A 12191-nucleotide genomic window follows, 5' to 3' on the forward strand; every position below is an offset into this window, starting at 1 on the left:
CATACATCAGTATGTATTATTTCCAATAAGTCTGTTGCTCGCTCCATTGTTTCGGAGAACGGAGTCTTAGTCATCTTGCCCATGAGGCATGGTTCACAGGCATTAAGTGATTCATAATCAAGTGATTCCAAAATCCCATCAGCATGGAGTTTCTTCATGCGCTTTACACCAATATGACCTAAACGCCAGTGCCACTAGTATTTTGCACTATCATTATCAACTTTGCATATTTTGGCATCAATATCATGAATATGTGTATCACTACGATCGGGATTCAATAAACCATTCACCTTGGGTGTATGACCCCCGAAGGTTTTATTCATGTAAACAGAATAACAATTATTCTTTGACTTAAATGAATAACTGTATTGCAATAAACATGATCCAATCATATTATGCTGAACGCAAACACCAAATAACATTTATTTTAGGTTCAAAACTAATCCTGAAGGTAAAGGGAGTGTGCGATGGTTATCTTATCAACCTTGGAATCACTTCCAACACACATCGTCACCTCGCCCTCAACTAGTCTCTGTTCATTTTGTAACTTCTGTTTCAAGTTACTAATCATAGCAACTGAACCAGTGTCAAATACCCAGGGGTTACTATGAACACTAGTAAAGTACACATCAATAACATGTATATCATATATAATTTTGTTTACTTTGCCATCCTTCTTATCCGCCAAGTATTTGGGGAAGTTCTGCTTCTAGTGACCATTTCCTTTGCAGTAGAAGCACTTAGTTTCAGGCTTGGGTCTAGCTTTGGGCTTCTTCATGGCAGTGGCAACTTGCTTGCCATTCTTCTTGAAGTTCCCTTTCTTTCCCTTACCTTTTACTTGAAACTGGTGGTCTTGTCAACCATCAACATTTGATGCTTTTCTTTATTTCTACCTTCATTGATTTCAGCATCATGAAGAGCTCGGGAATCATTTTCGTGATCCCTTGCATATTATAGTTCATCACGAAGTTCCAGTAACTTGGTGATAGTCACTAGAGAACTCTGTCAATCACTATCTTATCTGGAAGATTAACTCCCACTTGATTCAAGTGATTGTAGTACTCAGACATTCTGAGCACATGCTCACTGGTTGACCCATTCTCCTCCATCTTGTAGGCAAAAACTTGTCAGAGGTCTCATACCTCTTGACTCGGGCATGAGTCTGAAATACAAATTCCAGCTCTTGGAACATCTTATATGCTCCGTGGAATTCAAAACGTTTTTGAAGTCCCGGTTCTAAGCCATACAGCATGGTGCACTAAACTATCAAGTAGTTATCATACCGAGCTTTGCCAAACGTTCATAACGTCTGCATCTGCTCCTGCAATAGATCTGTCACCTAGCGGTGCATCAAGGACATAATTCTTCTATGCAGCAATGAGGATAATCCTCAAATCACAGACCCAGTCTGCAAGCTATTGATCTACAACATAGATATGCAAATACTATAAGGACTAAGTTCATGATAAATTAAAGTTCAATTAATCATATTACTTAAGAACTCCCACTTAGATAGACATCCCTCTAATCATCTAAGTGATCACGTGATCCATATCAACTAAACCATGTCCGATCATCACGTGAGATGGAGTAGTTTTCAATGGTGAACATCACTATGTTGATCATATCTACTATATGATTCACGCTCGACCTTTCGGTCACAGTGTTCCGAGGCCATATCTGCATATGCTAGGCTTGTCAAGTTTAACCCGAGTATTCTGCGTGTGCAAAACTGGCTTGCACCCGTTGTATGTGAACATAGAGCTTATCACACCCGATCATCACGTGGTGTATCGGCACGACAAACTATCACAACGGTGCATACTCAGGGAGAACACTTGTACCTTGAAATTTAGTGAGAGATCATCTTATAATGCTACCGCCGTACTAAGAAAAATAAGATGCATAAAGGATAAACATCACATGCAATCAATATAAGTTATATGATATGGCCATCTTCATCTTGTGCCTTTGATCTCCATCTCCAAAGCACTGTCATGATCACCATCGTCACCGACTTGACAGCTTGATCTCCATCGAAGCATCGTTGTCCTCTCGCCAACTATTTCTACTACGACTATCGCTACCGCTTAGTGATAAAGTAAAGCAAGTACATGGCGATTGCATTTCATACAATAAAGTGACAACCATATGGCTCCTGCCAGTTGCCGATAACTGTTAGAAAACATGATCATCTCATACAACAATTTATATATCATCACGTCTTGACCATATCACATCACAGCAAGCCCTGCAAAAACAAGTTAGACGTCCTCTACTTTGTTGTTGCAAGTTTTACATGGCTGCTACGGGCTTCTATCAAAAACCGTTCTTACCTACGCATCAAAACCACAAAGATTTTCCGCCAAGTGTGTTGTTTTAACCTTCAACAAGGACCGGGCGTAGTCACACTCGATTTAACTAAAGTTGGAGAAACAGACACCCACTAGCCACCTGTGTGCAAAGCACGGCGGTAGAACCAGTCTCATGAACGCGGTCATGTAATGTCGGTCTGGGCTGCTTAATCCAACAACACCGCTGAATCAAAGTATGACATGCTGGTAAGTAGTATGACTATTATGGCCCACAACTCTTTGTGTTCTACTCGTGCATATAATAGACCTGGCTCGGATGCCACTGTTGGGGAACATAGTATTTCAAAAAAATTCCTACGATCACGCAAAATCTATCTAGGAGAAGCATAGCAAGGAGAGGCGATAGTGTGTCCACGTACCCTTGTAGACCGAAAGTGGAAGCATTTAGTAACGCGGTTGATGTGGTCGAACGTCTTCACGATCCAACCAATCAAGTACCGAACGCACGGCACCTCCGTTATCTAAACATGTTCAGCTCGGTGACGTCCCTCAAACTCTAGATCCAGCTGAGGCTGGGGGAGAGTTTCGTGAGCACGATGGCGTGGTGACGGTTATGATGAAGTTACCGACGCATGGCTTCGCCTAAGCACTACGACAATATGACCGAGGTGGAAAACTGTGGAGGGGGGCACCGCACATGGCTAAGAGATCAACTTGTGTGTCTATTGGGTGCCCCCTACCCCGTATATAAAGGAGTGGAGGAGGGGGGCGCCCATCCTCATGGGGTGCGCCCCAAGGGGGGAATCCTACTCCTACTAGGAGTAGGTTCCCCCCCTTTCCTAGTCCAACTAGGAGGGGAAGGAAAGCGAAGAGGGAGAGAAGGAACGGGGGGCGCGCCCCTCCACTTGGCCATCTCCTCCTATCTTCCACTAAAGCCCATGAAGGCCCATTAACCCCCGGGGGGTTCCGGTAACCCCCCGATACACCGGAAAATGCCCGAACTTATCCAAAACCTTTCCCGTGTCCAAACATAACCTTCCAATATATCAATCTTTATGTCTCGGCCATTTTGACACTCCTCTTCATGTCCGTGATCACATCCGAGACTCCGAACAACCTTCGGTACATCAAATCGCATAACTCACAATACATATCGTCATCGAACGTTAAGCGTGCGGACCCTACGGGTTCGAGAACTATGTAGACATGACCGAGACTCATCTCCGGTCAATAACCAATAGCGGAACCTGGATTCTCATATTTGTTCCTACATATTCTACGAAGATCTTTATCTGTCAAACCGCATAACAACATACGTTGTTCCCTTTGTCATCGGTATGTAACTTGTCCGAGATTCAATCGTTGGTATCATCATACCTAGTTCAATCTCGTTACCGGCAAGTCTCTTTACTCCTTCCATAATGCATCATCCCGTAACTAACTCATTAGTCACATGGTGAAGTATCAAGTGAAAACGCTTGATCAGTAAAAACTGAAAACTATCATCCTAGCCCATCGGATCGAGGACGTACAGCAGAGATCGGAGGTGGGAATATGGCCATACACTTAGCAATTCTTTTGCACATAACCTCCCGTGCTTACGTTCGGTCTTGTGAAAGATTTAGCGAACTAGAAAGAAAAGAAAAAAGCAAAACGAATCTCGACCCAGGCGAGGGCGAGACTTGGCGGCGGCTACTGGACTGCGACTTGGAGGCCGGCGCCGCACCCGTAGCGACGGCGACTCAGAGGCCACGGTGGAGCAACGACGCGAACGTGATGCCCCCAGGCGATCTAGCGCGCGCTGGCGGTATCCCCACCCAACGGTGACGAGACCGCCACCGAGATGACTCTGGCCAAGGCGACATCCACGACCAAGTGACCTGGCGCTGGCCCAGGCGAGGGAGACCCAGTGGCGGCAGCCGGCGGCGCTGCCTCCATGCGACGGCGACCCGGCAACTTGCTTGCCCTCTGGAGCTGCTGTTTTGTTGTAGATTAAAATCGTTGGTGTTCTTGCTATAGCTGACTGAATGGTGATGTACAGATAAGATAAATCTTTGTTGTTTTTCTTCACCTGAAGTGAAAGTGGGTATTCAAAAAACACGTGAGTCGATGTACATACAGAAACATTTGCTCTTGCTACTGTTGTTGTTTTTCTATCCACGTCGATTTGGATGTACATTTAAGTATGAACATGTTGCTACATACTGAAATATTTGGATGTACAAACAACAGCTTCAAAAAACACTTGAATTAATTTGGATATATACAAGAAATATTTGCTCTTTTGCTACTGCTGTACATATTGAATATGCAGATTTACAGAATGAATGTGAATTGGTTGCAGAAATATTCCCTTGTTAAAAGTGAGGCATGTACTGGTGATTTAACATCTTTTGTCTTGCTAATTTCAGAATTCCATAAGCCACATGTCCTAAAACCAATAGGACGCAACATTAACCAATGAACCTCTTGTGCCTTATTATCCTGTCTAAGTCTAACCCTTTTTAGTAAAAGTGAACAGTTGCCAGCCAAAAGATAGCAGCAGGAGGAGTAGGCAGGGGGATCCTGGTAAGCTCAATGCCCTCTGTTATCTACAAACCTTTCCCACACTTGACATAAGCATGCGATGATTTCAACATCACTTGTACACAGTAAACTGGAGCAAACAACTTGCCATGCAAAATATTATTCTTGCATCGCGAAACAAAATTTCTCTCTGGCCATTTTCATGAATCTTCAGACATAAATATTCAGAAATACAATATTCAGACATAAATATTCAACAGAACTACAATATTTGGAAATAAAATAATAATCTCCTAGGAAATATAAGCGGAAAGTTCATGTAAAATCCGTCCAACACATGAGCTTCAATGCAAAGTTGTCGTTTCGAAATGCATCGTGGAGTTGGAACAAGACCTGCAGTTTGACATAAACAGATAAGTTTATGTCTGTGTATACATTTTTGAAAGAAAAATAAATTGTATGGTCATGAAAAGTACCAGTAGTTTTCTTAGTTATTATTAGGGCAATTACATCTATCATGGAAGCCAACTTGCTTACACTTCTTGCACGTTCTACGCACTTTATTTTTTTGTCCACCAATATTTTTCTTCCCCTCTCCATCCATATTTTGCTTCCCTTCTACATCCTTATTTTGATGCCCACCCTTATCTAAGTGCCCCTTAATTCTTTTGCATCTCCCTTTTGTATGGACATCTGTTGGTGGATGAATTTCAACTTGATTAGGCATAGTACAACCAATATATGCCTCAAACTCATCTTGTCTACTAGGATGATTGGCAACAACCCTTTCAGAAACATTTCTTTTCATGTCGATGAGAATGTTTCTTATTGCTTCCAATTCTACAGGAGAGTGTTCAGCCAACCTAATTGTATCATCCACTGCTTGGTGTATCTCAGAAACCATTTTTCGCTTTGCCAAATCAGAGGAACTACTTTCATTCTCTTCAAGCAAGTTGCCGTAGCTATCATATAGTACCCTCCTGTTAACCGTTTTCTTCCACCTATCTAGAATAAAATGCCTAGGTAGCTCATTCATCTTTGCACCTCTCAAAACAACAATGATATGTTGGCATGGAAGTCCACGTGTCTGAAATAACATGCAAGAGCAATGACCACTCATGGATGTTGTGTTGAATTGAACTTCTCGAGACTCCGAAGAGCGGTCACCACCTATAACCGTGGTTCTCACATCACCTTCCTATGATATGCTTTCAATCAAGCAATGATCTCTAGCTGCACGCACCTCCTTCTGAAAATATTTGAAAACCTCATGGGTGAAGACCAGACTAGCATGCTTCTCAATCTCCCAAGATGTAATCAATGGAGGCATAGAATTGAGGCACTCATGGTCAGCCTTGAGTTCATTCTAATGTTGTTCTTCTAGGGCTATACCAATCCTAATCCAAAACTCCACCAAAGCATGTTTGTAGCCCATAAAGTGATTGAAAAACGAGTTAGCACTCTCTGACCTTGAAGTGGTTCTTAGAGTCTCACCCAAAAAAACACCTCTGAAGTAGGCTAGTATCCATGATTCACGAAGTTCATATCTCCTGGCAAACCATGTGTTTTCCTCAAGCCCAAATTCAGAAATCAATGAAGACCATTTTGCCTCAAATTCAGCTGGGTTTTCAGAGCCCCATACACATGAGTTAATTGTACTATAGAAATGTTCATCCTCTCTCAATGGAGGGCCAACCTTTTCTGGAAGCTTTCTCATTATGTGCCACATGCATAACCTATGGATAGTGCTTGGCATTATATGTTCAATTGCAGCCTTCATGCTTTGGTCTTCATCGGTCACTATAAGCCTTGGTGTTGCCCCATCCATTGCTTTCAAGTACGTTTCAAAATACCCATTCATATGACTCTATCTTCTCATCTACAATCAAGGCGGCACCTGATGACCCACAAGTATAGGGGATCTATCGTAGTCCTTTCTATAAGTAAGTGTGTCGAACCCAACGAGGAGCAGAAGGAAATGATAAGCGGTTTTCAACAAGGTATTCTCTGCAAGTACTGAAATAAGTGGTAACAGATAGTTTTGTGATAAGGTAAATTGTAACGAGCAACAAGTAACAAAACTAAATAAAGTGCAGCAAGGTGGCCCAATCCTTTTTGTAGCAAAGGACAAGCCAGAACAAACTCTTATAATAGGAAAAGCGCTCCCGAGGACACATGGGAATATCATCAAGCTAGTTTTCATCACGTTCATATGATTCGCGTTCGATACTTTGATACTTTGATATGTGGGTGGACCGGTGCTTGTGTGTTGTTCTTACTTGAACAAGCATCCCACTTATGATTAACCTCTATTGCAAGCATCCGCAACTACAACAAAAGTATTAAGGTAAACCTAACCATAGCATGAAACATGTGGATCCAAATCAGCCCCTTACGAAGCAACGCATAAACTAGGGTTTAAGCTTCTGTCACTCTAGCAACCCATCATCTACTTATTACTTCTCAATGCCTTCCTCTAGGCCCAAATAATGGTGAAGTGTTATGTAGTCGACGTTCACATAACACCACTAGAGGCTAGACAACATACATCTTATCAAAATATCAAACGAATACCAAATTCACATGACTACTCATAGCAAGACTTCTCCCTTGTCCTCAGGAACAAACATAATTACTCACAAAGCATATTCATGTTCATAATCAGAGGGGTAATAATATGCATATAGGATCTGAACATATGATATTCCACCAAATAAACCAACTAGCATCAACTACAAGGAGTAATCAACACTAATAGCAACCTACTAGCACCAATCCCGGACTTTGAGACAAGAATTGGATACAAGAGATGAACTAGGGTTTGGAGATGAGATGGTGCTGGTGAAGATGTTGATGGAGATTGCCCTCTCCCGATGAGAGGAGCGTTGGTGATGACGATGGTGATGATTTCCCCCTCCCGGACGGAAGTATCCCCAGCAGAACAGCTCTGCCAGAGCTCTAGATTGGTTTCGCCAAGGTTCCGCCTCGTGGCGGCGGAGTCTCGTCCCGAAAAGTTCCTTCTGTTTTTTTCTCATCGAAAGACTTCATATAGGAGAAGATGGACATCGGAGAGCCACCAGGAGGCCCACGAGGTAGGGGGCGCGCCCTAGGGGGGGCCCACCCTCGTGAGCAGGGTGTGGGCCCCCTAGCCTTCATCTTTGGCGAGGATTTTTCTCTATTTATTTTAGGATGTTTCGTGGAGTTTCAGGACTTTTGGAGTTGTTCAGAATAGGTCTCTAGTATTTGCTCCTTTTCCAGCCCAGAATTCCAACTGCCAGCATTCTCCCTCCTTATGCAAACCTTGTAAAATAAGAGAGAATAGCCATAAGTATTGTGACATGAAGTGAAATAACAGTCCATAATGCAATAAATATCGATATAAAATCATGATCCGAAATGGACGTATCAACTCCCCCAAGCTTAGACCTCGCTTGTCCTCAAGCGAAAAGCCGATAACAATAAATAAGTCCTCATGTTTAGAGGTAGAGGCGTCGATAAAAATAAAATACGGACATGAAGGCATCATGATTATTCTCATAACAGCAACATATATAGATTTTGTCATATGATTACTTATGTTCAAGTGATGATCTATTCACAATGCAAAAAGTATAAATCATAAACCTTATTGGGCTCCAACAAACTATAATCTCAGTCATTGAAGCAATTGCAATTTATCATAACATCAGAAAGAGTCTATGTCAGAGCTAAAAAGCAAGTCCACATACTCAACTATCATTTAGTCCTCCATAATTGCTAACACTCACGCAATACTTGTGGTTACGGAGTTTTAATCAGACACAGAGAAAGATAGGGGCTTATAGTTTTGCCCCACAACCTTTTACCTCAAGGGTAATGTCAACAATAATGGTTCATGCTCCCCTACATCCAATTAGATATATATATATCATGTTCTTTCCAACATGCTGAGCTTGCCAAAGGATAAAATGAAAAAGAAAAGGTGAAGATCACCATGACTCTTGCATAAGGTAGAAGATAATAATAGAAGATAGGCCCTTCGCAGAGGGAAGCAGAGGTTTCCATGCTCTTTTATGGTTGGATGCATAAAATCTCAATGCAAAAGAATGTCACTTTATGTTGCCCCTTGTGATATGAACCTTTATTATGCAGTCCGTCACTTTTATTACTTCCACATCACAAGATCGTATAAAGCTTATTTCTCCCACACCAATCAATCATACATATTTAGAGCAATTTTTATTGCTTTGCACTAATGACAACTTACTTGAAGGATCTTACTCAATCCATAGGTAGATATGGTGGACTCTCATGGCAAAACTGGTTTAAGGGTATTTGGAAGCACAAGTAGTATTTTTACTTGGTGCTGAGAATTTGGCTAGAATGAGGGGGAAAGGCAAGCTCAACAAGTTAGAGGATCCATGATAACATACTTTATCTCAGATATAAGAGAGACATAACTCATTACGTTGTCTTCCTTGTCCAACATCAACTCTTTAGCATGTCATATTTTAATGAGTGCTCCCAATCATAAAAGATGTCAATGATAATATATCTATATGTGAAAACCTCTCTTTCCTTATTACTTCCTATTAATTGCAACAATGACCAAAGCTATGTCTACCAACTCCTATCAAGTTTTAATCATCATACTCTTTCTATGTGAAGTCATTACTCTCAGTAAGATCAATATGCACTTTGTGTTTCTTTTATTATTTTTCTCTTTTCTTTTATTCACCCAAGATCATGGCAAAATAATCAAGCCCTTGACTCAACACTAATATTTATTATATATAGCTCACAGACTCGATTACAAAGAGAGATCATAAAGCAAAACTCAAAACTAGATCATGCCATAAACTTTATTCTACTAGATCAAGATATACTAATAGGATCAAACTACGAAAAACGGTAAAGATAGGAGTTGTGATTGTGATACGATACCGGGGCACCTCCCCCAAGCTTGGCAGTTGCCAAGGGGAGTGCCCATACCCATGTGATTATGTCTCCTTTATCGGTGAAGAAGGTGGAGGTGTCGGATAATCGCACATCGAGCGTAAGAGGTCCTCCAGCTTGCGAATAATGCCCTTGAGTGCGACAATATGCTCCTTAAACAAAATATTTTCTTGTGTGAGATACTTGTTTTGTATACAAGCTAACTCAATCATCTTGAAAGCTTCGATCTCAGTTGGGGTAAGAAGGTTATGATCAAGTTGAAGGATGTCTTTTGCTGCCGGAGCTTGATCCTCCGTGGCCTTCTTGATCCTTTCATCCTTGTTGACCCTAGTGGGTTCTTCCCTCTTCAGATCTATCTTCATTAGCCAAGCACCATTGTCACCATTGTTGGAGGAGGGAGACGACGTGATGCCTAGCCTGGAAAACCCTGACAGAAAACAGCTCGAAACAAGAAAAGAGGAGGTTTGCTGATACGGGAGTCAAAACCTTCGGGAGAATATATAATGAATTTTTACCGACCAAAATATGTAACATGCAAGAAAACGGAGTCCGGAAGGCACACGAGGTGCTCACGAGGTAGGGGGCACGCCCACCACCCTCGTGAGGCCCTCGTGTCCTTCCCGGACTGCTACTTATTTTTCTATTTTTCTAAATATTCCAAAACAGGGAGATATTGCCTTAAAAATTGTTTTGGAGTCGGTTTACTTACCGTACCACATACCTATTCCTTTTTGGAGTATGAAACGTTCCGGAAAGTGTCCCTTATGTGTTCCTCCGGGGTTACGGTTTCAATAATATTGGTTTCAACATTTATGGGATTACCTGAGATATAATGTCTAATTCTTTGACCATTTACCACCTTCGGATTTGTGCCTTCAAAGTTGTTGATTTTTATGGCACCGGAACGATAGACCTCTTCGATAACGTAGGTGCCTTCCCATTTAGAGAGAAGTTTTCCTGCAAAAAATCTTAAACGAGAGGTCTATAGCAATACATAATCTCCTACATTAAACTCACGCTTTTGTATCCTTTTGCCATGCCATCTTTTAACTTTTTCTTTAAACAACTTGGCATTTTCATAAGCTTGGGTTCTCCATTCATCAAGTGAGCTAATATCAAATAACCTCTTCTCACCGGCAAGTTTAAAATCATAGTTGAGCTCTTGAATAGCCCAATATGCCTTGTGTTCTAGTTTGAGAGGTAAGTGACATGCTTTTCCATAAACCATTTTATACGGAGACATACCCATAGGATTTTTGTATGCAGTTCTATAAGCCCATAATGCATCATCAAGTTTCTTAGACCTAATCTTTCTAGACCTATTAACAGTCTTTTGCAAAATTAATTTGAGCTCTCTATTGCTCAATTCTACTTGACCACTAGACTGTGGGTGATAAGGAGATGCAATTCTATGATTAACATCATACTTAGCAAGCATTTTACAGAAAGCATCATGAATAAAGTGTGAACCACCATCAGTCATTAAATATCTAGGGACTCCAAACCTCGGAAAAATAACTTCTTTAAGAATTTTAATAGAAGTGTTATGATCAGCACTACTAGTTGGAATAGCTTCTACCCACTTAGTAACGTGATCAACAACTACTAAAATATGTGTGTATCCATTAGAGGCAGGAAAAGGTCCCATATAATCAAAGCCCCAAACATCAAATGGTTCAATAACAAGTGAATAATTCATAGGCATTTCTTGACATCTACTAATATTACAAATTCTTTGACATTCATCACAAGACTAGACAAACTTACGAGCATCCTTGAAGAGAGTAGGCCAACAAAAACCAGATTGCAATACCTTATGTGCAGTTCTATCTCCAGCGTGGTGTCCTCCATAAGACTCGGAATGACACTTGCGTAGGATCTGTTCCTGTTCATGCTCAGGTACACAACGTCTAATAACACCATCTACTCCTTCTTTATAAAGATGTGGGTCATCCCAAAAGTAATTTCTCAAGTCATAGAAAAACTTTTTTTGCTGGTATGTGAAACTAGGTGGTATAAACTTAGCAACAATATAATTAGCATAATCAGCATACCATGGAGTACTATGAGAAGTACTTATAACATTTAATTGTTCATCAAGAAAGTTATCATTAATAGGTAGTGGGTCATCAAGAACATTCTCTAACCTAGACAAGTTGTCTGCAACGGGGTTCACAGCTCCCGTTCTATCAACAATATGCAAATCAAATTCTTGCAGCAAGAGAACCCATCTAATAAGTCTAGGTTTAGCATCTTTCTTTTCCATAAGGTATTTAATAGCAGCATGATCAGTGTGAATAGTTACTTTAGAATCAACAATATAAGATATGAACTTATCACAAGCAAATACAACTGCTAAAAGCTCTTTTTCAGTAGTAGCATAATTTCTTTGAGCATTGTCTAGAGTCTTACTAG

This window comes from Triticum urartu, chromosome 2A, assembly GCF_056163025.1.
Source record: "Triticum urartu cultivar PI428250 chromosome 2A, HENAU_Tu73, whole genome shotgun sequence".
Classification (NCBI taxonomy): Eukaryota; Viridiplantae; Streptophyta; class Magnoliopsida; order Poales; family Poaceae; genus Triticum; species Triticum urartu.